The sequence below is a fragment of the Gambusia affinis genome, linkage group LG02, assembly GCF_019740435.1.
Source record: "Gambusia affinis linkage group LG02, SWU_Gaff_1.0, whole genome shotgun sequence".
Classification (NCBI taxonomy): domain Eukaryota; kingdom Metazoa; phylum Chordata; class Actinopteri; order Cyprinodontiformes; family Poeciliidae; genus Gambusia; species Gambusia affinis.
In genome coordinates this window covers 7,999,511-8,025,599 of record NC_057869.1, presented here as the reverse complement: position 1 = coordinate 8,025,599, position 26,089 = coordinate 7,999,511, and the positions used below count along the sequence as shown (strand labels likewise).

General features: G+C 36.2%; 1 long non-coding RNA gene across 2 annotated transcripts in view; it reads left to right on the top strand.

Moving 5' to 3' along the window:
- LOC122847016 overlaps positions 1 to 26,089 on the top strand; it is a 92,788-nt gene that overhangs the window by 33,555 nt on the left and 33,144 nt on the right. The window contains exons 2-3 of one of the 2 annotated variants that reach the window (XR_006373307.1): positions 1,253 to 1,314; positions 12,934 to 13,105. This is a non-coding gene — a long non-coding RNA (uncharacterized LOC122847016). The remainder of the gene's footprint in view (positions 1 to 1,252; positions 1,315 to 12,933; positions 13,106 to 26,089) is intronic. The other variant, XR_006373308.1, reaches the window with a different exon arrangement.

The following is a 26,089-nucleotide window of genomic DNA, read 5'->3' as shown; positions in this document are numbered from 1 at the left end:
GATTAGGAAGGAACAGTACCGGTACTCTGTGTTTATTTATGCCTTTGTTTTTTTAAGGACTTGTTTTTTCTTATTTAGATATTGTATTTGAAATGACAGCAATTAGTTATAAAACATTGGCGAATGAAGTGGAGCATGACTTTAAGAAGCTAATTAGCCAGCTGTTGTCATTGATTCCTAATTCACATCCAGACAATGCACTTTTGTTGTAATGGTGCCTAAAAGCACGTAAATGTCAATCAATCAATCAATCAAATAAAGTGAATGGAAGAAATATGAACTATAACACACTTTTGTACTCTGTCTATTAAGTTACATCTACTACTACTGATTCCACGAAATGAATCAAAAGTAAGACGCTAATTCAAATTAAATGAAGTTAATGATTAAGTGAATGTGATTGCACGTCGGCAACTGTGAAAGGTAAATGTTTTAAATTTGCTGCTCTGGCAGTGCCTGGAAAAACACTGCCAATAATGCCAGAGAAGCATTTCTTATTGTCCATTCATGTTAGAAAAGTTGTTAGGCTTTTTCCATGCTTTTCAAAGTCACTAAATGTGGATTATTCACAAGTGGAACCATTTGAGACAGCTGCCAATCTTCATAGATGTTAGAAAAAAATCAGCAAAGTCATTCCAAGGTCTGCCGGAGCTCAAAATATTGAGGAAAAAAGCTAAAAGCCTCTAATAGCCCAATTAGGCTATCTGAAAATTTCTAAGCAAGCATAATAGTTTGTTTGGAAATATCTCTGGGAAAAAGCCTCTCCCTTAGCTCGCCCAGGGTGCATACCAGAACCTAACTCTCTCTACTGCACAGGAGTAGACGTACTCTGTGTGGGTATTGGTCCTACAAATTACCACTGGGTCAGGAGGTTGTGATTAAGGTTATCGTAGAGTCTACAATTTGTATGATTCTATATAATACGCCAAGCCCAATTAATGCCACACATCCAGGTGCCTTGAATGACTTGTATTAATAAAAATATTTATGCTGCAGATGAATAATTCCATTGGCTCCACTGCAATATCTTATGCTACTTGCATATTTTGTAACTTGCAAGTTTTTATACTGCAATGTTGAAACAATCTTTTTGAATGTGTTCCTTAAAAATATTATAATCTGCATCTTGTCCTGTTCAAAACTATTTCTCAGATGACAAGGAAGCTGAAGGTGCCGCAGAGCATGTTAGCTGGACTCGTGGTTTATGTTTTGTATGCCTCACTTGATCTGCAGCAATATCTTTCTCTTACAGCCCATGGCTGTTGTGACTGAGGGGACTCCCTCCTGAGATGGATCAGGGACTTAACGGACTGAGTAAGTGTCAACCCCCATTTCGTATTGACACCTTTCAGCTGATCACAAAAAGTAAGGAACACATGGTGTTTCCCAGAAACATGCATTGTTTTCGAAAGCATTAATTATGAGAACAGGCTATTGTTGAGGAGACGAAAACATCAGTGATTTGCGCTTTAGTTTTCTGTAGAGATTAGCTGTTAAATATTAGATGAAATAATAAACATTAAAATAAAACTACTTTCCCTGGTAAGAGTGAGTGTGAATACATGATTTTTTATCAAGACGACTAAAGAGAAATTTCAGTTATCAAGAGCCTCAAATAAATTGCGGTCTGGTATTTAGAAAATAAACAAGATGAAATACCATGTTTGGGGGGGATGTTTTTGAAATTCAGTTTAAACAAAGTTTGTGTTTTAAAATGTTTGGGAAATGGCTTTTTAAGAGAGTAGACCACACTTTTGCTCTTTATATGAATTGCCCCTTTAAACAATACAAGCAATAAAGATTACTTTTCATTTGCATGGAATAATTAAAAACGGCATCTAATTTTTTCTTCTCCATGTTGATGAGAATATTAATTAAAAGTACAACTAATGTACAAGCAACTGATAAGATTGACAGCATTTGGCTGAATGCTTGTGTGTATGCGTCTGTAAAAATACACTTGTTTAGCTAGGGTGTTTATTGTATTTTTGACATAACTTATATTATGTCAATTGTGAAATCAAGAAAACTGTTCTGTTATGACCTGTTACACAAAGTTTAATTATATGGATACATATTCTGTTAGTTTTATTAACTTTTGACAGGTCAATTGCCCATCCATCCATCCCTGCATTTAACATTGAACACACTCACTATTCAAGGTTAAAATTAGTCATGCATAATTTCAAATTATTTTCAATTTTGAAAATTGCAAGATGTGGTGATAAATACAAATATGAACAGATTTCATATGTACTGACAGACAACCAGATAATGTATTTACAGCCCAACAAGCAACTAGGTCATAACCGTTCATGTTTTTCTGACTTTAGAACTCATTTGCCGAGTTTTAGATCACAAGGCTATTACTAGACCTTGTGATGCTGTGATGGACTGGTGACCTGTCCAGGGTGTACCCTACCTCTGGCACGTTGACCTCTGGAGATAGGCACCAGCACCCACCAGGATAAGCGTAATAGATAATGGAAGGATAGATGGAGACCTTGTGGTCCTTTAAGACCATTTAGCATCGGCCTGGAGACAAAACATTTAAAGAGAGTTAAAGTTCACATTCAAAGAAGAAAGGTGTTCTAGTGCATACCTCTTAAACTGATTATCTTGTACATGACACTGGAGCCAAACACATTTTACTACACCCAGTGTGTCATGAACCTACTATCTTAATACACTGGATCACTAGTATTTGGGGAGTTGGGGACCACAGCTGCCTGCAAAAAGCTGAACTGTGCAAATACATGAGGCCTTCTCTAAAAACGCAACATCCTTTCTTAATAGTTCAAACACTAAATATGCCTTAATACACCTTAATAAGCACCATGGACACAGTTTTGGCAGTACTGCAAAAGCAAATATCTACAGTGCTTCCTTGGGGTTACAGACGATCAGTGCCAAGGAAAATAAATTGCACTCTGTTATTGACTGCTTTTCAAATTACAGCCATTGCTGTGTAAAGTAGCATTGCACTTACATATTTTAGCTTTGCAAGCTTCTTTTTCTTTCAAATTTTTTAGATGCATTCTGCAAAAGGATTCGTGAATAGTTGTATTTCACAGAAAAATCTGCCGATAGATGAATCTGCCAATATTAATTTGTGAAAAGGCAGGCGTTCACTGTACCGTACTTTCTGAACTATCGTAATTTTACCAAAAAAAACGACAGTGCACCTTGTAATTTGGAGCACCTTATATGTTGTTTTGGAATAAAACTGCCTCCTCTAGTGAATTAATGTGGATTAATTCTTGCTGTGCTTCCTGACCTCAAAGCAATTTTGTATGGTTCACAGCACTCATGGCATTCTCCCAAATGTTTTAGTTACATTATATTACGATTACCGTAGTCTGTTTATATTTGCAAATATATAAAATAGTAACCTTCGGTAAGTGAGATTAAACAATACAGTTTGTAAGCATTCAGAAGCATTTTTCAACTACTTTAAGTAAAAGTGTTTTTTTTTCTCTCCTTGACCTATAATGCATTTTGTGAATGTATGTGGGCTTCCATAAAGATGCATGATAACGACCTACTAGAAACATGTCTTTTGAGCCAACATTTGTCCCTTATATATTGTGATGGATTATTTGCAACTTCTAAAACATATGCATGTGCTCCTGCAAGAAACAGACTGTTGTACTTCTGGTTTTCCTTGGCTTCACAGTGACATCTATAAGTCCAACGGCCTTTCCAGCCTTTTATTCAAACTGAAAGAGTATCTGCTGAAATCTATGTCCTGATGCTGTAATGCATATCTGATTTAAAACCCAAAGCAGTAATGACGATTGGAAACTACCACCGTTCATGGTCAGTAAAACTTCATTATCCGTGAGACTTGACACTGGCTGGAGAAGAGACTGTGTTGGAATCACACTGATTTTCTTATGCAACTCCTGCTGCTGTCAAGAGATGTGGCAGATGCTGCTTTGTTGCAAAGTGCTGTTTGATATGAAAAATATTTCTTTTAGTATTTAAATGATACTTGGTGTCTGATATAAGCCAATAATGTACATTTGCTCTATTTACCTTTACCTTGACATTTTTTTATTTTCTGTTTGACTGCAAAACAGTCAATCACTCATACAAACTGTTGTATTAGGATGACATTTTCTGCTTCAATCACGTCCCAAATATTTCTAACTTACTACTCATTTATCATGTTCTAAAATGTTGATCCCAAAGATGATGCACGGTCATTTTTACTATATTTACTATACAATCATCTACAATCATTTTGCACAGAGGATGTTGAAGCAAATCAATGTTCAAGCTTTGCAAAAACCACTCTTTAGAACCAGAAGACAGATTAACAGATGGATTCTACAGCTTTTTTCTGTACCATTCTAGAGATTTCTTTGGACATAAATATGGACATGATATATACAATAGATCAGAGGCTCCAAAGACATGGACAATAAAACCTGTCCCACCTATCCCAACTCCCTCGAAGTGCATGCATAATGTTTATGTCTGCTCTTTGCTGCTAATTAATTGCAGAAGCAATTACGTGTGTGCAGCTGTGCGGCCAGATGCCAGTGAACTCTGCTCTGAAGTCATGTTGGCAAATTAAAGCTGACAAACCTGAGGCATCTAATCAAGTGTTCGTCTCATGCATCTGGCTACAGACAAATATGCTGTAAAAAATACTTCAAAAATTAAGTAAAGTTGCCCTGTTATGGGAGAACACCTGGAATACAGGATCATGAGGCAACATATTGGCGAGTGAATGGAACCCGTCTTCATAGCAGAAGACATCCAGGTTGTGGATGTGGAGTTTTACTTTGACACTCTCTTCCAATAACATCATTCTTTCCCTGCAGAGCTACATATGTTATATTTAATGGACCAAAAAAAAGTATAAAATCACCAACTATAAAAGGGAAAGAGGAGGGGAAACTTAGATCCTTTGAAGTGAAAATCCTGCTTTTTAAATCTAATTTGTCTCTGTAGTAAATCATGTTAGAAGGTAGAAACAGGGCTGTACTTTTTCCACTTCTGTTTGTCCTTTTTTACAACAGCGGATTAGAAGAATAGCTAAACCCAAGATTATTCATGCTCTTGCAGATAGACATTTTAATTTACATACATTTTATGAATCCTAAGAGATTTATTTCTGATGAGAAGGGGTTCTTTCCAAACACAGTAAAAAAAAAAAATGTCAAAGGAATTACATTTTTTTAAAAATAGTGTAAAAAAATATGTGTATATATATATTTTTTTTACACTATTTTACATATAAGAATATATATATTCTTTATCATATTTGGATCATGATTATGGTTGAGCCTTTACTAAATGTTACTATAACATGAAGTCAGAAGTAATATGAGAAAAAAATAAGATTACTCAACCTAAATCTGCCTGGGGTATAAATAATTTTGGCCTTAAGTGTAAGTGCAAGCAGCGTTTTGTGGTAAAGTTACAATTCATAATCTGTTCCTAAATGATCATTCTGAAATTAGTTATGAAATTGAATTATAGACCTCAACAAACACCAACTTCAGTCAGTTAAAGATTAAAGAAATTACATACATCCAACAAATAAAGAGATCATATCACAGAGGCACAGGTCTCACTATAATACGTCACCATAAATGTTTGTCATGACAGCAAGTCATGAAGGACCAACAAAATGTTTATTCTGTCTTTCCGTATTATTACATTCAACTAGGTGGAGCGTTGTGTACAACAATGATTTGAAACAGGAATTGAATTCATGTCTGGCTGCCTTAAAGTGGATATGCTATTGTCAAAGATGACAGGTTGAAGCAATGCATTTGATAGGTAGCTTTTGTAAATCCCCCTGAAACACATCATTAATCTCCTCATCTGGATGCTGTGCAAAAGGAAACATAAGAGTGGGAAATGACTTGTCATCCTCACAGCAGTGCAGTGGAGCCTTTTTTAAATGGGGGTGTAATTGGTTTTCTGATTAGTTCAGGCATGGGTATGTGTCTATTTGTTTACATGTTCTGTTAACAAGGCCAGTGTTTGTTGTGACCTACTTCCCCCCCATCCTTACCCAGTTGAGATTGAAAAATTCCTCTGAGCTGTGAAGGCAGTAGCAGAGCAGCTTCTGTTGGAGAATGAGTGTTAAAGCAGATGTTCAAAGATACATCTTCACAAAACATTGAAAGGGAAACAAATCAGCCCATTGAAGTGTGTTTAAGGGCCCTTACTGTGACAATTAGCTTAGTGGGACAAGAAAACAAAGCATTGCTGGTTCATTGATATTGTGAAATTATGTGTGTAACTTGTTTAAAACAAGGTTTTGTTGGAGCTTTGAAGATTGAAAGAATGTGTTCCTTACATTTTACGTTTGCTGTTTTTATCTGTACTTTACACAGGCTTTCTGCATGATGGTAGAAGGTAGTAAATTAAGTTAGCTCAAATTAAGGTCAGTGAAAGGTAGTAAGAAGTAACTAAAGGTAGTTACTTCTTAAATTTTTGTAAATTTTTGATAATCCCTTCAAAATATTTTTAAGTTACCCTTAATGTTTTAAGTTTGTTTCACTAAAATCTTGAAAAATTGTAACTATCGTACTGGCAGGACCTGAGCTGTCACTGATAGACTCCAAGCTGCTGTGCACATGCGTAGTCCTGGAACCGCCTAACGTGTGGAGATTAGCTATATTTTCGCCATTGGAAAATATAAGTTTTCACAACTTTGGCTCAATGAGCCGAGAGTCAAAGACTAGGAGTGACTGAAAAGCATTTTGTAAAGTATGCAGAAAGAAATCTAAATTTGACCTGGAACGACATGACAGTGATCAAATCACACCTAGCGGAGCATCCACCATTTGTCAGCAGCAGATTCCTGCGCAGGTTGAGGCTCCACCGTGGGGCAGATTCCCGTTTCTGTATCAGCTAGCTACATTCAGACTCGTTGCCATAGCAACAAACGGTTCCACTATATGTATAAGGATTCAACACCATAAAACCCGCAAATGTTTCCCACACAAAGGGCAACACTGTCAGTCCTTAACAGTTTCATGTTTTCAACCTTGATGTTTATTTTGGGATTATAAAATGATCATCTGAATACAGGAGTGGTTGATTAGCTAATTTAAACAGCTGCTCTAATTGTAACGATGATCTGACAGAGTTTATGTGTTGGTCACCGATACACTGAATTTCACTGCACATGGGCATTTGTTTATGTAAACTTTTCAATGACCTGTGAAATATGATACCCTTGAACCTTGTTCTAGTTGTCCTAATGTTGACAATTAGTAGCAAATTAATATTCTGAGAATAAAACATTGGCTTGTGAAATTGGAATGTTATTGCATTTTACTGATATTCTTTAAAATAACAAATAAGTGCTATGGATTTAAGATAAGCACTAAAAATAATGTTTTCTGTTTTTAACATGAGGTTTTGGTCAAGATAAAGTCAATGTTAGACCTTCAAGTAAGTGGGATAAAGTTTTTTTACATGAGCCGTCATCTTTCATGGGTCAGTGCACCGATTGCAACTTTCTTGCAGATCATAGAAAAACATGATCTACAATAAAAATATTGTAGAGGTAGTAAAAAAGGTAGCAAAAAGTAGTAAATTCAACTCTGGGATTCCTGTATAAATCCTGTGACTCTTAACTCTTAGGTTGAATAAATAATTGATTCAGACATAAACATGCTATTTTTAAAGGGACATGATGTTATCAATGTTGGCACCATAAATAAACACCAGGATCTTGCTCATATTATTCTTTTCAAAGACAGACAAACTTAGTGTAGCAATCCTGTTTTTGTGAACTTAAATGATATATCTTAATTTCTTACTCTTCTCAGCTGAAATGATTGTTTGGTTGACCCCACAGACCACACGTCACTATTACATCACCTGCTTTACCCATAAAGCTATCTTGTCTCTGTACAAGTGAGGCGATGCAGGTCTGTGAGTACCTTGCTTGATAAGTCATGATTGAAACAAAGGTGGGCTGATTTCTTTCCACCTGGATGCAACCAACAAATCACCTTGGAGATGGCAAAGATAGTTTTGGAGTGTATTTTCAATGGTGCTTCTTATGTCTTTTGTTATAAAAGTTTGCTGCACTAGGATCAGATTAACCACCCATTGTCAGTTGAACCTGCACTCAAAATAAGGTGTGCACTATATCCTGGTGCATTTGGCCTCTTTTATTATAAAACTGTTGGTAGTTAAATTATACATTTTTTTTTTTTTTTTGAATAGCACACCATACCCCACTAATGATAAGGAAGCATAGACATGCCTGCATTAAATTGAAGAGTGAATTATGTCTAATGCATTTCTATAATAAGGACTCAGAAGTCATACACTCATAGAATCAAGTCATACAATCATACACTCAGAAGTAGCTAAGTCTTCTGTTGCACAGAAACACACATATAAATAGGGAGAGGTGGAACGCCTGGCTTTGGTGCAGTATATATTTAGTTCAAATTTTCAAACCTATAATTAACCCACCTGGCCTAGTTTTAAAGGTTCAAAAGTAACTCCCGAATGAGCAGATGTTTTCATTTTAACAGCAGCTGGTGTGGGTGCTGGCAGCTCATTACAAGCATACTTGTCACTGAGAGGTAGTTTTGCTTGTCAAGTTAAGAAAAAAGACATGTAACAAACTGCTGTTGAAACTCTTTAGATGTATTAATCATCACTGCACCTGAGTTAAATGTGACCTGCTTTACCTGGAAATAAGTAAAATTTTGCTGTCCTGTGCTTCACAATTCAGAGCGCTAGCCCTCCATCATCACACATCTAGAATATCCTGTATAAAATGGAGATCACTGGTATTTCACTAGAACAGTGATCCATATTTCACTCTTTCAGTGAAATATAGATCAATATTCTTTTTATTAAAAAGAACGTGAACGAATGTAATTTGAAAAGATTCAGAGTCTTTCTCCAACGCTTCCTGTCACAATGTGTGCCCATAAAGTGTTGGCCTAAAAGATACGAACACCCCGGTCATGATGCAACTAGATCTAAGGGCAGAAAACTGAGCCAGATCACTGAAGTCTCCCGGGAATCTGCTGATGTGCCAAAAAGGCTCAAGTTCACAAGCAACAAAAGCCCAAGGACGCAAGCCACCTGCTGATGCTCCAACAAAACAACAGCCAGTCACCACAGGTTACAAAGCTACTTCTCAGAAGCACCATGGCCCAGCCAAGGCAACATTAGGATTGATCCAGATAAAACCAGCCTCACACGCCATCAATAATTGATAGTGGAACATAATCACAAGGTTTTTATTAAATGACTGTTGGTCATTGGTCTTTTCAGGGGCAACCAGCTGAGTTGTAGGAAAAATCAAGTCAGGGCTTTGTTTGACCTGTCAGTTTTCTGCTTCAGTAACCAGGTTATGATTACTTTAAGTTGAAGGTAAAAGCAAAGGTTTATTAGCACCACACTTTACAAAAGCGACATGCTGATATTTATGTCTGTTTGAAAATAAATTGCAAATTGTGATGGGTTTTTTTTTTTTTAATTATGACTTACAAAATATATATTTTTTAATTTGAATGTTCAGCCCAGAAAGATAGTTTATGAAATTGTTCACAAAAAATAGCATATACCTGAGGAGAAGGGAACCATAGAAATTTTATGACGTCTGGTCTGTGTGCATGAGTAGATCCAGAGCCTGGATCCTTAACATGGTTTTCTCAGAATTTAAAGACCATAACATCTCAATTTTTAATCAATTCCTGACAGGAACAAAACGTTACACATTTAAAGATTCCTTTGAATGCAAAAACAGATAATAAAACAAAGTAAAAAGTTATCTGAAAAATTCTATATAAAATATTAATTAACATGTCTTTTGGCCAAATACCAATTATATTTACTTTTTTTATGATGTGCTTGGTTTTAGCTGGCAATGGAGAAGAGCATTTATTACATTTAATCCCAGTGGTCTGTGTTGAATAGAACAGCTGACCTGTTTCAACCATTGGATAGTGATGCAGATGGTTCTTATGAGATACTCGGTATGCAAAATCTTTTAATAGACAATTAATTTACACTAAGCCAGATGGAATTAATTTACACTGATAGGGAGTAGGATTGCTGCTGACAGGTTTTGATAATTTTCTCTCTTTTTTTTTTTTTTTTTTTTTGTGTTTAGTGCTTATTTCTCCTGTCATTACATATAGCCTACATTTGGAATAAAAAACAAAAACATTGATTTTGGTCATTTGTGCCAATGTCTTACATGAATTTCTTGTAACCAGCCCATTTGGACTATATCTATTGAGGCAATGTTGACATGTTCATTATTGTCACTGTATATTAAATGTTTTATTATTTTTACAGAAATGCATATTTAGTTAATAAAATGTCTAAACAACTGGGGACATGAAATCAGTAACAGTGGAGCCATCAGTATTAAAAATAGTAACGCTAAATTATCATGTTTAGTAGAAAATAAGTATTCTATTACTCTTAACTTAGAGGACCAGACTAAAGAATGTTCAGTTCACACAGCAGGGAAAGAAATAGTTCCTCAACAGCCTGCTGTGCAGTGGTTATGGAAACCAACTAAAAGTGACACAGTGGGAGCTTTCTAAATTTAGCCTTCATTGTGTTACCCATTCAGAGCTCTGCTAACACCTTCACATTGAGTTTTCACTGCTGAGAAGTTTCTTCTGCTTTGCAAATAGCCTCTCTGCTTTGGAACTTGTCTGTCTCCTAGGAAAACTTCGGTATTGGCATCAGCTAGCATTTTCTGAAAACTTAAATGACTGGACATCAGACTGTTGAATAACGCTGCTGAATAGTGACTCATAAAACTCAGCATGCCATAATAATGTTATTGAAATAGTGTTACCTCAAACACTAGTGTTCTTTACTTTGACTTAATGCCTGTTATGACCTTACACAGCTCTGCAGAAAACACCCTAAGCACCTCCTCAACCCACCTAATAGCCAGTTGCAAAATGTAATAAATGGAGCAATACAGCTGTAGCCAGAAGTTTATATACACTAAATAAAAAGCCACTTACACATTGTCACTTTTACAAGTTAAATCAGACCAACATGTAGGTAATTCAGCTAGAATTACCTACATTATTCTTATTTGCTAAAGGCAACAATAATAAGAAATATGTCATATTTATTTATTGATGTCTTCAAAATCCTCCGGGGATCAAAGTTAGTGCAGGAGTGCTTTGACAACTCATCCAGGAGATCACAAAAGAATCAAAAAAAAAAAAAACATTTCAGGAACTACAGGCCACATTTGCATTTGTTAAGGTCAGTGGTGGTCATCATTCAACAACAAGACTGAGTCTGGGCAATGGTAGCTTAATTTGACACAACATTGGAAACCTCATCCCGCCCGGACACAGGAAGGATCGACAGATTGATAGCATGAGAGTCATGAGGCAAAATGCACAGCTGTAAACAAGCAACACAAAGACCCTTCTGACATTTACTGGAACACATCAATATGTGTCATGAGCCTGGTGTGTGGGTGTGAGTTTGTATCTTTTAGGCATTTTCCTGTACCGAGATTGGAATCCTGCAGTTTATACACCTGACTGCAGTTGCTTTCCTCAGACTGCTGGGGATTTGAGGAGCTATTTGGCAACCAGTCTTTACTTGATGATCAACCTTTGTGGTAGAGTCAAGCTCCCTGTGTTTCTCCTTGAGTTACTTCTTGATTATTAGCCTTTCATTTGAGGAGGCTTAATCCCTGTATAAGGTTTTGCCTACCTGGACTCAACTTGCTTCTTGTGTCCTCTATGCACCCGGATCTCAAGTCTCTCCCTGCAATTCTCTCTGCAGGCATCAGATACTTCCCCTGAATCCTCAGTCTCACCTCTGTCTCCATTTCACAGTCCACCACCAAGATCATAATATCTTCCACGGCATTGTCCGACTCTTGAACAATAAGCTCAGTACATCTTCTTTACTCCAATTTGTCAACAATATCCATTGCTCCATATGATCACTTCTCTATTTTTGTTAAATGCTACCAGTCCGCGGGGTCTTGGATCTACTCTCGTTTGAACAAGATTAGCTTTTATTTGTAATAAACCTTTTATTGTTTCATTCCTCCATGTTCTTGCATGTGGGTCATGAAATCGTCCTCAAACATGACAAAATGATGTTCAAAGTTTGGGGAAAGTGTTCTGTACACTGGTAAGACGAGGTTACATCTGTAGTTAGACTAACACTGCATCATCAACCATCTCTGAATGACTCAACCAAAAGGAGGTTTTTGAGTGACTTAGTACTCAACACAAGTCTGACTGAGTTGATTAGTTGTGAAATTAAATAGACCAATCATTCTTTAAAATGCTTCAGTGTGGCTGAATTAAAATGTAAAGAAATGCTCTAAGTCTAATCAAATCCATTTTGGTTATTGATCATGTTGATATATACTATATAAATGCTCAATATACAGCATTTAATTCTTCATGCCACCACAGATTTTTTGCACACCTTTTATACTTTGTGTGATCTTGATTATAGATGGTACTATTAGTCTTCACTTTAAGAGGTCTACAATCTAGCTTTGACTTAAGTAAACTAGTGTAACACAAGCTGGCCCCCAGCTGCATGCATTACAGCTCATATATTTGTAGCTGGCAGTGTCAGTTTAACATAGAAGTGAATGAGAGAAGGAAGTTGCACCTGCCCTTTTGTTCCCTCCCCTGAGGGGGATCTTAGTTTTTTTCCAAAAGTACAGTGACACATTTCTCTTCAAAGTCTGGACACCCACAGTCAATGACGGAGAAGTTTATACTCCCATTCACTTCTACAGTGGTTTTTACTTTATTCTAACGCAGGAAAATTAATCAAGAGGCCATAGTGACACATGCAAAAACTTTGCGTTCATCCAGGTGCATTATAAATTTGAGAAAGCCATCTACTAAATTAGGAAGATGCACAAAAAGAAAACAATGGACTTAATAAACTGTATTTACTTTACAGTATGGTGAAGAATTTGGACACATTAAAATTCAAACAGTAACTCCATCGGCTCCCAAAGAAAGAGAAGGAAGCAGAAGAAAATAAAACAGCTCCTCCCCATCTCTTCAGCAGCTTCTGCCCCGTCCTAAGAGATTGGAGCTGCAGAATAAAGAAGGCGTCTGTACTCTTCCAGGTCAGTCATACCACATTTGGGAAGGGTGGAATTTGAGATCCAAGGATAAACATCAATTCCCCAGAGAGGGCGGTTACTTGTGTTTGAATGCTGAGGGGAAAATGAATCTCAAGCTAAGGGATCATGAAGACCATTTCTATACAGAAGGATATTGAGGGGGGAGAAGTAAATTCTTTACCCTGAACTTTTTTGCTGCTTTTAGTTTTAGCAAAAAAAAAAGAAATTAAAAACTCTTTAAAGATATTGGAAAATTAAATAAATGACCTGTTTTTTAAACTGAAATTGTTGCAGCTAAATAGGCCATTTTCTGTTAAATGTTTAAAATGGCATTTTTATGGGCTGTGTGAGCTATTCTCTAACTTTGTGCATTTTCTATTCATTTTGATCACCAATCTCTTTATTCTGGGAAGAGAATAATCTCTCCAGACAGAAGCAAGAGTAAACAGCTGTGCCTTTGTCTTACGGGTGGCTACAGGTAATCAACAATGCACCTACTTACCCAAGACTCTTCACAGAGGGGATTGTTTTCAGCTGCACTCAGTGATTGAAAGCATTAGTGATGAATGGCAAACTACTTAGACGGTTCATAGACTTTGCCTATGACCATGACCACAGTGTGATTGTTGAAAAAAAAAACATTTTAGTGTTTACTTATCTCAGACCTTGTAGTAACCCAGTTCTGAAATTGCATGCACATAAGAGGATGTTGTTTATATTAGAATTTTCAGAGGCGCTATCTCACGGGCGACTGTCTCAGGCGGTGCCGACTGAATGAGAAATGTGTTTTTAGTGAGCTCCAGGTGCACTATGCCTGTTAAATTTGGAAAATAGAAACTGTTTCATGATAAGAGACAAGGACGGGGACCGTGGCTGCCCAGATAAAACAAAATCCAACCTGTAGATCAGGACAGGAGGTAAAATAAGGTGAAAGTACAAAAGACACACCTTAATTTTTCTTTTTATAATAAGTTATCTTAGTTCTTCATCTCTCCTCCCCTATACACACAGTCACTCCTGTTTTTAAAACAAATGTTGTCAGAGCAAGAGCTAGCCAACCAAATCAAACAGAACAAGTTTGTCTGTAGTGACTTGTTGATGTTTCTGCCTCAAACATTTTACTTTGTCTGTTCCAGCTAGCTTTCATTAAGTTAATACTTTCCTTAAAAACCTTGATGTGTCGAATAAATTGTGATATTTCACACACACTTTATTAAAATGCAGAATGCACGGAAAGAATTTGCTTGGTATTGATGTTGATGTTACTAGCAATAGCCCAATGCATCACATTTCATTTAATAATTGGTGTTACAAGCTTCTAATAACACCTATTAACTGGTTGCTTCTGCAGTTTATTGTAAGAAACATCTAAAAACATAGGACAGGAGGAGTAAGTCAAATCAGTAAACAAAAACAAAAAAATCTTCCAAAGTAAAGGGTGGGTAGTCTTAATAAAAATAAAATTATAAAAAGAATCTCACCAAGCTAAGCTGCAAATCAAACAAAAATACACAGATTAGAAGGACTGATATTTTTCTTTCCATGACATATTTTCATATATCATGTCATTCCAGGATTCAAATGGAAAAATTGTCAAACTTAGCCTGCTAGGTTTAAGACAATCACAACGTTAAAATTAGGTTCAGTAACGCCCTGTCAGGAGCATCAAGGGGAAAATAACGCATTTGGTACAAAACTGCCCAATAAATGCATCTTCCTCTGAGCATTTTGAAAGTGCAGGTGTTTAATCAGCAGCGTGTCCCACAGATGGTCCAATAGCCTTTTTACAGGAGGGAGGCAGGCCGAAGGCTTCAGACAGTCAATTGTCACTGCGTGTTGCCATGTTGAAATCTGCATGAAGAAAAATTGCCCCACTTCATCCAAGGCCAGTACTGTAATATGTTAGAAACTGAACCATTAGAAAAGAAAAACAATTTCTAGCAGTAATCTCATACAATTTTAAAGGGTTTTTTTCTGCAGGGAAATATTTTTGATTTCACTGCTAATGAGCAATTTGGCTCCAAGACAATACTTTGTTGTTGTTGTGCGCCTACTGATATGCAGCAGAGATATGGAACTGGATTTTTGGTGAACCAGGTCAACCAGAAGTTCATCACAAAAATGAGAATTTCTGAGCACTAATGAGAGCATTGTGTACCTCAGAAAGTTAAAGGCCTTTTTCAGAGAGACATATTTTCCCTTTGATTAAATTGTCACTTTTGTAAACATGAAAGGTAGCAAATAATACTTTGGTGATATCACTGAAATATAGTGAGAAAAAAAATGGATGAACTGATGTGAAATCCTTACTCTAGAAAGTGGAGTTTCAAGCTCGTCTTCAGCAAATTACATCTTGGCGATTTCCAGTGTCATAATCATTCACTGAGCTGGTGTATAGTTACATTATGTGTTCAGAAATTGTTTTTTTCTCATTTTTGAAGCACTACAATGAGTCACTCAATTTTGTATTTTGATATTTTTGAGCCACAAATGTTGACGTACTCTTACACAGACAGACCCTCAAGAACCCAGGGGGAAAAAAAAAAAAAAACAGAAAACTCTGAATTGGACTCTGACTCTGAATCATCAATGGTGCTTTGTCTCAAGGGCAGGCAACTCAGTCTGGTAAGCAACCTCATCTTGTTTGGCTTCAGAAATAACGGCAGTTGAGACGGTAAGGTAAACAGATTGTGGCAGATAAACGTCTGTCGAATTCTGATATCTTATCATCTAGCTCATGCAACACACTTGACATCTGTTACGTGAGCAGAGCATGTAAATGTATGAAGACATTTTGTTTTGCAGTGAATAGGTTCGGAACTAATTACAGTCTAATAGAAGCTTTAAGGAAGAGACGTGCCAAAAGAAGTAATTTAACTGTAAGCAAGCCAATTATAACCTAATTACTCAGCCTACCTTGCCTAAATTAGAGCTCAGTGGGTTTTTCAGTGGGTAAGCTGATCATGCTTGGCCGGGTCGTAGTCAGGCAAGTGTTTTTTAACATAAATCAGATGAAAGCTTTATCTTTAAGTTATACATTTGCCTCTTGGGCTGATTAGTAGTCCGTCACAAAAGTATTCATACTACTTGAACTTTTTTTTAAGATTACAGCAACACACTTCAGTGTGTATTATTAGGATTTCATGGTGTAATACCACACAAAGTGGCATCTGAATGTCAAGTGGATGGAGAGTGGTCACATGGGTTTCAAAAATTTCACAACTAAAAGCCTCAAATGTGTGACATGCCCATCTACCTACCCCTTTTTACGCTGATGCACTTACATAAAACTCAGTGCAGGCAATTAACATCTGAAGATTAGAAAACAAGATCCACATATATTAGTGTTAAGTTTATATATATATAAATCTTTTTGTCTTTATGGAAAAAAAAAAAATCCTATTTAAAAAATAGTGTGTGGTGTACTGTTTGGTGTTTTCAACCTGTTCTGACGATTTATGTAACAGACATATGCATGTCTGGCTCTTGTTGCACTTGAGGGATTAATAATTAAACACAGATGTACAGTCGGTTGCACATTGAAACAGTCAAGCAGTCAAGTGATGTTATAACATGCAGCCTTTACTATAAAAATATCCCAAACAAACTTTAGATAAATAACAGATTGAGTTATACTTTGTTGCAAAGCTAACTTGAAATTCTCTGAATTTTTCTTTTTTATTGGTGGTAAGTTGAATATTTACCCACCTGTAAATTTTAGTTCTGTTTTTCTTTCCATCATCTCCTAAAGGGAATCTCTTGAGTCTGCTTCATCAGCTACACATTTTTCCACCGTGTTCATCTGCTACTCAGGCAGAGCCTTTCTCTCCACAGAAAAACAACTCCTGGCATTTCTCGACCATGAGAATGAACCGAAAGAGAAATTATGTTGGTTTTTGAACCAAAACAAGCTTAAAGACCAGTTTAAAGGTCTACTGTGTAGGACGTTGTGACTTCTGGCTATATAGCTTACAACATGCAACCACTTCAAAAAAACCTTATCATTTTTATGCATCAAAGATAAATTAAAACTACAGCTGCTATGTAAAAAATAATTTCAATCAAGTGCTTTAATGTAAATGTCTGGGTGGTTTATTCTGGGCTAATGTAGTAACAAGCTAATGTTACTTATTATTCTTAGCTTATTCTGAGCTAATGTAGTGCAAGATACATCTGTGATTTTCTGAAGAAAAAAAATGCATTTACACAATGCATTTAAGAATAAAATTTAGTTAGCATTTTTATTAATACGTTTTCAGCTGACCATGGGCAAAAAAAGAGAATGTTGGATGCTTGGAGACAGAGTTAGAGAGTTGTAGCTGCATAGCAGAGAGTTGATCTTCATGAAATAATTACACGTTGTCCCTCTAATGGTCATCTCCCGGATCACAAGACAGATTATTTATTTCTGCCACTCAGAATTTGCACAATCAAGTATAACACTACTCTCTCTTTTCAAATTCCCAGTCAGTAGTTTCTGTTTAAAGTGGAATTTTCCTTTCGACTGTTGCCATATGCTTGCTCAGTATGAGGTATTGCTGGTAAACTGACTTCTTGGTCTTATTATCTATCCGTGCTTGATAGAGAGGAGTGATTGTTGTAAAATTAATTACTCAATGGAATAAGCAGTTTATTTTTGTGTAAAACCTACATGTATTTGTCTTATTACATTTGTTGTGAATTGAAATTAAATGTATCACACCGTGTGTTAAGGAACCTATGTATGAGTAAGTCAAGTTAATTTTTCATAGATATTCTAATAAATTAAGGTGACTCTGTAAATGGCAAAACTACAAATTATGTGTTACCTGTTCTTTAACTCAGAGGATAATTCTTCTTGCTTAACCATGTTGGTTGTTTATGTTGGTAAAACTAGTGGGATTTAAGAATTGTTATATATTGTTATTGTTATATACATGGGTATATAATATAAATATTTATTTATATTTACAACAAAAATAAAAACAATATTGTACAGTCACACTAGCTGACGCAGAACACTTAATTTTTCAATGGCTATAATGGACATAACTGCAGATTATCAAGTTAAGAAAACATTTAAATCCACAAAAATGATATGTTCAAAGATAACAGGTGTCTTCTTTTACCATTTCTCTTAAATGGTTAGCAGAGTATTTCTTACTGGTCATCCGGGGACAGAATGCAGCAGAGTGCCCCAGTTGTGTTGTGTTACACAGGAATAGAATCAGATATGACAGCCGGGACAAGTATGAGACAGATGGTTTCTAACATGGCATCAGTTCCAGGTATTACATAGAAAACCTTTCATCCTTTTGTTTGCCCTGCGCTCGACGCTTGCACTGATTCCAACATTTGAATCCCATTCTTCACTGAGATCATTAGCCAGAAGCATTGTTCAAATGGTTGTCGTTCTCGTTTCTTTTGACAAATGGTATTTTGTGTTTGGGTTGGCTTAACGGACCTTTCCTTCCAATTAAGCCTAACACATGTTTTCTGTTTTCGAGGCAAACAGAAACAAATTGAATTATCTTAGTGCATCACAAACAAATGCTTCCTTTATTTAATAATCATAAATTTTGTTTCAATTTGTAAGGGAGTTCTATATTGACAAATATTTATTCCTTTATATGAATAGAAATCACATAATTTATTTGAAAAGCAGAGACGTATAGACTGTTTATCATACTGTTATGAGGTGCAGGCCCAAATGAAGCTACTTGAATGTTGAAAATATTCTGAGAATACAGCTGTAGCCTCAAGCTCTGGCAGTTTCTCTTCAGGGTGAGAATGAATGAGCTGTCTCTGTTTACTGCTGAGAAACCCATGCAATTTTGTACAGTCTTTTGGAAAGATAAACAACATTTTCAGTTTCAAACCACGGAGTGATGATATAGTGTACATCTATAAGATAGTGAGCTACACTCTATCTTTTCCTGCAGACATATCTTGATAAGATGGATTACCTTTAATAACGTACTTTCCCCCATGCAAATGTAAAATCTAAATGTGCATAACTATATAAAGAGTGAATGTTAAGTTTTACTAGGTTTTACAGTTACAGAAAACACAACATTTAGTTTCCCTGAAAACAAGAACATTTCATGGAATTTACTCACCACACACTCATAAACACCCTTCGCATGAATGTTAGGTCAAAAAGGTTATTGTTAAAGAAGTTGATTGTTTGAAGAGTGCTGTATTCACGCATATCACTGGAAAGTTGTTTGAAAAGAATCAGGGATAGCTGCAGCCCTAAGACAAATAATGTTTTGGTTCTAATGTATTGAGATAGATGACATGTAATTTTATATAGGTATTTCTTTGGTTAATGCAGTAGATATGTATATTGTATAAACATTGTGTTAACAAACATATTAACAGCAAGCTAACTTAAACATTATTGTAAAAACATACAGTACAGTATATTTTAAATGAGTTATGTTAGCAACAACCAGTTTGGTGGGTTGTTGTGACGATGTTCCCTTATTTGCTTATGTTGCATTTATCTACTCATGTTGCACAGTGTGCTGCTCAGTGAGCTCATACTATCGAATCTAATGTCATAATCTCAATCTCAGTGTGTCTTTTTGACATATGATGTGAAAAGATTTCCCAGTTGACACAATATAGGCCAATGTATTTGTTTTGTGTAATATCTATGGAGACTGTTTTTTCTGGAACAATTACAGAAGACAATACAAGATGGTGACTAAAGAAAAATCTGTATATATTAAGTTAGCCAAAATAATGTTGATAGTTTAGGTATCAACAATGAAAAAAAATGCGAAAGTATTGAGAAATGAATGCTTCTGGAATACCAAATGGCTGGAAGACACCAGAGTGAACTTTGCTCTCCCCCAGAGGATTCATGGTGTCAGGCACAAACAGCTCTATATGGGCAGAAGCACCTCAGGCCCAGGTGTGTCCAGTGCCACTTATTAAACCCTCTGTCTTTTAAAAAAAAAAAAAAAGAAAAAAAAAAGACCACTGAGGGTGTGTAGTTATCAAAAAATACTGTAACAAACCACTAATATCTAATTGTATGCATTCTGAGAAGTGCCTCAAAACTAGCACAGACCTTTTTGGAAGATGGATATGAATATTTGCTATGTTTTGTGCTGCCTGGCTGAAAGACCAACACTCTTTGGTTGCACTGGTTTGTGGAGAAAGACTTCTTGAATCAGACATGTTCCAGTTAATCTCGGCTCTTAGATCAGACTAAACTGCAAATCCACATCTTTTGCTCTAGCTAGCATGTTTTTAATACAGACATATTTGATCTCCAGTTGCACTCACTCTTTAAAATATACACTAACAAGTAATGTTGTGCTCTATAAGTCAGAAATGTTATTCACATCCAAATTTTCTTGAGACACGTGGAACGTCAAAGAAAACCCAAGGTTTTAGACAGTTTTTACAAGTGTTAATAGCTATTATTTAACCTACACATTTTCTATTTGAATATAATCGTTTTTGTAGATTGATGTCAGCCATTTCATATTTCTTCACTCCATCTACTAAGCATCTTTCAACAGTCCTATTACAGTCCAACCAACACTTAATGTCAGCTGATCACAATTGCTATTTAAAACTGACCTGCTGCTCTAAGCTTAATTTTGTTCAATTGTTTTCATCTTCATTGTTGCTCCAGATCTTGACCATTTGAAGACTTTTTGTAACACCTTACAGGGCCAAGAGTGCAACAGTGCACATGAGGTTAACAATAGTGACCATAATATCTGTATCTCCTGTTCTGTTTACATTTTGGTTAGTGGATCTGTTGCGATTTGAGCAGAATTGCAACGCAAGTATTGCAGATAGCACAATACTTCACAATGACTAATTCAAAATGTGTATTTATTGGATTTTTTTAAATTGCAAAATGGAGTTGCCTTTGCACATACTATACTGCAGTGTTTCCCAAAGTGTGATGCAACCATTATATACATCACATATAAGAAACATGGTAGACTGTAATTCAGGCTAAATGCTTTTTTTTTATTTGACGTGGGAATTTGGCTTTCCTTTTGTGTAATAATAGCCTTAAGCTGTCCCTTTCGGCCCACTGGTGACAAACAAGAACAGACCATGCAGCCACTCTGAAAATCTTGTTTAAATGGCTTTGGACTGGAAAAGATGTTATCTGGCAGCACTTTAAACAAGCCACATTGCAATATCATGAATAGAGCCAAGCAGTCATTTCTCTAATTGGCATGCTGTTGTATAAAAAAAAATAATTGGCTCATTTTAGTCAATTGAGTGATGACTGGAAAATGTGCTCCTAAAGAGTATCCATTCTCTTCTTCTGGGACTAATCTGGGAAGCACTTATATTTATTGTCTGTGCACAGATAGACATAGATGTCCTTGTCTCATGTGTCATTGGGATGAAAGGAAGGGATGATTAATGATGGAAGTTTTTCTTTTAAGTGCCATTATGGGGCGTCATTCAGTGCCGCTACACACCACTGTATAACCTCAAGCACCCCAAATCTTTATTCAGTCCTGCTCCCGAGAAATAGACAAAATTCAATCTTGTTCCCCTCAATAATGAAAGGGCCATGCTGGAAACAGCAAGCAGTCAAAATAAAATGGTTATACTAAGATGTGCTGCTTATGTTAATATATCGGTTCATATATTCAGAGTGTCTGTGAGATCAGGAGTTCCTAATCATAGTATCTTTAGATAGGAAGATTTAGTTTTTCCTTTTTTTTTTAAATTTATTTATTTTTTTAGATTTTCTGTTTTGAATGCTTTTAAAAATGTTCAAGCTTTAAAATGGGTTTTACAGGGTTTTAAATTACCTAAAGTCATCCCAGTAATGGCTCTGTTAGTATCACTGCTCAGTAATTATGAATATAAGAATAAGAAATTATTACACTTGTATGTTTCCACATGCATGCCCTCCTACAAATTACAGTACATTCATTTGCAACTACTTTGCATAAGTTTCAGAATGTCTCATGGTAAGAGAATTGCTAATGCAAAACAGTAGCATATGAATGTAATTTCTTGGAAATCAGGTTGCAGTCTGGATAAAATGAGTTTTCTGTGCTCTGATGTGACTGTCGAGGTCTTCCTTTTGTCTTGCTCAGGGTCACAGGTCTACTATTGTTCCACTCTCAAAACGCCATGTGGGATTTAGTTTCATGGCTTTGGTCTCAAACAGGTGCACAAATAGGCTGGTGGGGTTGCAACAATGTCACACACATGCACACCCACCAATACTCTGCAAATCTTGGTACATGTACACAATTGTGGAAGCTCAGGAGACCAAGAGGTTCAATAGGTGTCTGTTCGCTATGTTGGATTTTAGCTACCTGCTGAGAGCTACTGTTTAGTGTTATCACTTTTGTACACCGTGACTAAAGTTTACTTTCAAATCAACTCAGGTTGAGTACAACTATAGGGAGGTCACTGAGTATGGCAGAGTCCTACATATTTAGCTTTTTAACAGTAAAATGACTGTTTTAGCAGAAGTAAATTAATGTTGAGGCAATGTAATGTGTGTTACCTTTGACTTTTCTTTTCACATTTAAGAGAAAAATCCATTAACATCAAGTTACTGTAAATTTATAACTTACAAACGCAACTATAGCGCTATTCCTTGTCCGAGTCATTTTTTAATGACATAGAAAGATGCCATGAATATATGGAGATTATAGCATCTCCTTTCTTCACATACCTACGCTTGCTACACTTTGCAGGAATTGAACTCACCTCAGCATGTGAGAGGCTTGTAGCTAAGAAATGACCTATTTCTGAATAATTTAGTTAATAACTGACTACTTGGAGCAGTCTGAGCACTGACTATTTAATTTTTAGAGTTAGTTGAGGGTAGGTATGACAAAACAATCCAAATGGGAATGACCACACTAATAAAGTAACTAACTTAGGCCACACACATACAGTTGAACATACTTTTGCTCCAAAAAGACATTGTGAATGTTTTAAAAATTACTAAATAAATAAACATTGCTTACCACCACAAACCATTCATAATACTTGAAAAAGCAAAAATACAATATGTAAATAAAGGTAAATAAAAAGCTATTTGGGAGTTAAATATTCTTAGAAGGCTGGGCCAAGAGAGACCAGAGAACCAGACTTCTCATCACTAGAAAACAAGGTGACAGAAGCATTAGCCATTAAAGTTGAGTTATATTAGTGTGTCCTGTATTTTATTCAACAGTAAATCTGTAAATTACTGGTGTTAGGTGTTGCATGTCGTACAGCCCCGGTGCCCTGCTGTTTATTGGTTTCACGTTACTTTTTCTGTGGGATTAAAACAGAGGAACAGCTGGATAATTACCAGTGGGTTAGTGTGAACTTTAAACCAAATAATACTGGAGGTATAATTTTCAAAATTACAGTGTTTCATATTTTAATTTGATCTAAAGAAGAGAAATATTTTGAAACTACATAGCTCTGTTGATATCATGACTCTATAATGCAATAAAACATCTTTTCAATAAACATTCTTCTTTTTGGAACCCTGTCTGGTAAAGTAGAGAAAAAACTGCTCTTACTGCAAACATTATGATAAAATACAACCAAGTATGAATGGTAGATGTAGGAAAATAGTGATCCTGCAATAAAACTTGCAGATGTTAATAATCACTGGCGGGTCAAAGGTTCCATTTGTGCATAAGAGCTCTTCAAATTAAATGGGCAGATGCTAAAATAATCACTGACCTTATTCATTCTCCAGTGGACGAAAACCCTTTTTTTCTGCTTAGCCTCCAGTGTTTTAATGTTCGCAGAAGATATATTCTATTCTGTTTTACAGGCTGAGTTAATGCTGTGACCTCTACAGTAATTATTTTCCAGTTATTGTATTGTTCCTGTGGTATTTAATGGATGGGTTGCTGCAGCTTTAAGCTTTCTAAGCCATTAAGGAGCACCAACCATGGTTTTAAAAGTCCAAACAAACATGATCTGTGTTGCCAGGCAACAGGCAAACGTATCAATGGATTTAAGCATAGACAGACTGTTATAAATGGTGGGGCATGCTTGGCATGATATCAGCTCTGTCTATGTTTCCCAGTGGTAGATGCTGAAGTTTTCTCCTTAAGCGGAGCAGGCAGAGCAAAATGTAATGCAAATAGGGTGTTATGTACAGCACTCATCTGTTTATACCTCAGGCAACATAACATTTGGTTTTTAGTGCGTGAAAGTAGTAAAAATGTAGAGCCACTCAGTTACAGTCCAGTTCACTTTAATAGATGTGCAGTGTAAGGCAACACTGTCACAAGAACAATGTATAGAAAATATTTTCAGAGTGCGTCTGATTCTCGATAACCTACCATATGCTGAGAAATGGTCAAATTGGTTTTGTCCTCTGACATTGTGTCATGCTTTCATTAAGTGCTCCTTTTCTCTGCTTGTCCAAGTAAATTTAATTTGACCGACTGTGACTTTTTAGAGAGGCTCATGAAAAAGTCAAAGTTGGGGTCAAGACCTAATGAAAATGATTTGTACTGGCGTTCCCCACTCCACATCCAATTTAACATCTGAATAACACACGGATCCACTCTGGGCAAAAAAGGAAAAAAAAGGCAGTTGAACCAACTGTTAGTTTTGTTGTTTGTTTTTTTGTTTTTGTTTTTTTGTTTGTTTTTTTTTTTTTACCAGAAAAGCCTCAAAAAGGGGCTTAAAAACATATTATGGTGTTGCAGATTCCAGTTGCTATAGTTAACTTTAATTACCTTAAACCCAATAATCCCATTTGTTTATAAAATTCAAATCAGCTTTATAATTTCAAACTTTCTAGAGGATTAATTCTACCTTTCCAGTAAGCAACTATCAGGAATGACTTCAAAGGAATAGGAGATTTACATCATTTTTTGGAATGAATATTTATTAAAAAATTTGTATGGAAAATAATTCACTAAAGTTGCAGATGAAAATGTTGCATGAACAGTAGTGTGTCCTTAATCACTAAGCCATAATAAAAATAATGAGATCTATGTATTTATTTCACTTTAAAACATATGCTCTAAACGTTTTGCTCAAAAGCTAGTACCATAATAATTGAAAGAATTTTCTAGAAAAATCTGCTTTTCTTGAGCAAGCAGTTGTTTATTTAGAATATAACTCAGAAAATTATGCTTCTTGAGTGTTGCAGTAGCCAATGCAGGTGTGTAGTATTGAAGGAATTAACAGAATACACATTTACAACTACTAAACAATAAATCTGTTACTTTCAGATTTTCCAGTGGTAATCAATATAGTGAATGTAGCAGCAGCCGCTGAACCCCCAGTCGTGCTGCTTACATGTAAAGTTACTCCTGAAAACTTTGAAGATTTAGAAAAAATTGCCAAGGATTATGCAGTAACTCTCTGAGAGGTACAATAAGCAGTCCTCTTTCCTAAGTTGCAGCATTTCCCTGCAGCAGATGGTCAGTGAGGCCTCAGAGAGCCAGTGAAGCATGCAGGAGGCACGTCTCAGGGTACAGTACACGGAGCAGAGAGAAAGAGGAGCGCAGACGGCTCAGGTTAAGCACGTGTTCCGCTATTCTCTGTTCCAGATGTGCAGCCTTGCTCTTTCAGCATTTTACCTATACCCTCTGTTAGTATAACAAGATGTTCATTTGTTCTCAACATGCACACACTCGTGTGTGTGTGTGTGTGTAAAAGGAAAATGTCCTTGAGGTTTATAACGGCAGATTAGCTCGTACTAGGTTAGAGGGAATTTTGTTTAAAAAAAGCCCCCCCTCATTATATTTTTTCCCAATTAATCAATTGACTGGCAGTCTTTTTAATCATATTTTCTTCAACAAATTATTGGGGCCTGCCCATAGCAATGCATAAGGAGAGCAGTGACTGACTTGCGAAGCAAGTCAGTCACTGCCTCCATGCATTGCATGGCAGGCACCTATTGTTCTACACCCAATAGAATGTTTCTTAACTTATTCATCCGCCTACCGGAATGCGGCTGCTTGAGCCCACCCACAAAAGTGTGGTATCAAGCGTGCGGCTCGTGGAGGGTGCTATTACTTTGGT